General features: G+C 42.4%; 1 long non-coding RNA gene across 2 annotated transcripts in view; it reads left to right on the forward strand.

Moving 5' to 3' along the window:
- Window positions 1-1349, forward strand: part of LOC128248111 (uncharacterized) — a 10796-nt gene extending 9447 nt beyond the window's left edge. For both annotated transcript variants that reach the window (XR_008264382.1, XR_008264381.1), the window contains exon 3: window positions 572-1349. This is a non-coding gene — a long non-coding RNA (uncharacterized LOC128248111). The remainder of the gene's footprint in view (window positions 1-571) is intronic.
- Window positions 1350-1520: the final 171 nt, after the last annotated feature.

A 1520-nucleotide genomic window follows, 5' to 3' on the forward strand; every position in this document is an offset into this window, starting at 1 on the left:
GTCCCCTCTGTGTTTAGCCCCTTGTGGGTAGTAAAGAAATAAGAAACGTTAGCACGCCGGCGAAATGCTTAGCGGTATTTCGTCCGTCTTTCCGTTCTGAGTTCAAATTCCACCGAGGTCGACTTTGCCTTGCATCCTTTCGGGGTCAATAAATTAAGTACCAGTTGCGTACTGGGGTCAATGTAATCGACTGGCCCCCTCTCCAACCTAGGTCGGATCGCCTGGATGATGTTGTATGTTGTAAGACTCGAAACACCCAGTAACTCCAGGTTCTTTTCTACTCTAGGCACAGGGCCCAAAATTTTGTCCATGTGGCACTCTACAGACTTCATCGATCACCTAGTTTCAGTCAGAACCACCCAGATCAGTGGTTCTCAATCCTTTTGTGCCAATGGACCTACTTTTGTATTTTTATAATTAAATGTTATTAGGAATTGTATAAAATGATTAAAATATTTTGTGTATTGTAGAAGCATAAGCAATTTATTGCACATAAATCTATTATTCCTATAACAGATAAGTTTTTTTTTCTTTGTAATTATTAACTTATTGAATCACAATCTAATTACAGGGAAACAAAGAAACAGAAAAAGAAAAAGGAAAAGGTGGAGTTAAGCAGCTAAATAGTTGGCGGTCAATAAGTCACACACCCCAGAACAAATCGCGTGCTCAGCTGAGGTCCACCGTCGTTACCGCGATGGCGCTGCTGCAGAGAATGGCCAACGACATTCGCTGCAGCAGCCACTCCACCTCGCGAGACTCGTTTCTCAGGGGGACCGCCAGTATCTCGATTTTGCTGAGGAAATCGGTAGTGCGCGGTCCGAGAACAGTTAACGTCGCGACGGCGACCGGCATAAAGTGATGACGGCTGATGAGACTCCCTGTATTTATATGTTACTATAATGACTTTTTCGCCTTGGTTCTGGCTGGCCCAATGCTACCTCCAAACACTCATTTCCAACCCACTCGTCTCTCCTCTTCTTATATTCTCTGTTGTGTCCAACCCCGCTCCCAAACCTTGCACTAATTACTCCACCCAGTCCTTACTTTCCAATACGTTATTACACCTGAATTCCCTTTCTGCTCATGTCTTTCCTACAGTTGTTGAATTGCAAGAATTCCAAAGGAACATTAATGGCATCAGTCTTCTCGATCTGGAAATCTGAGAATCCAAGAAGGTGTGCGAAGGTCATAAGAACTGCCCATTCCCTCCAAACTCGAAGTTTTTTGTTTATGTGAACTTCTGATCAATGCAGCCAAAATGATTAGCCACAGCTAATGGCATCCATTCAAATGTTGTACAGTTGTTTGATAATAAATCACACAACGTTAGAATCTTCCATCGTTGACATCATCGTCGCCATCTTTGTCTTTGCCACCATCATCATTATTGCATCATCATCCTCAACATCGTCATCGTCATAGTCATCGTCGTCGTCGTCATCATACGATAGTGTTTTTGCACACATACACACACACACACACACACATATATATATATATATATATATATATATATA

Source organism: Octopus bimaculoides, chromosome 6 (assembly GCF_001194135.2).
Source record: "Octopus bimaculoides isolate UCB-OBI-ISO-001 chromosome 6, ASM119413v2, whole genome shotgun sequence".
Lineage (NCBI taxonomy): Eukaryota > Metazoa > Mollusca > Cephalopoda > Octopoda > Octopodidae > Octopus > Octopus bimaculoides.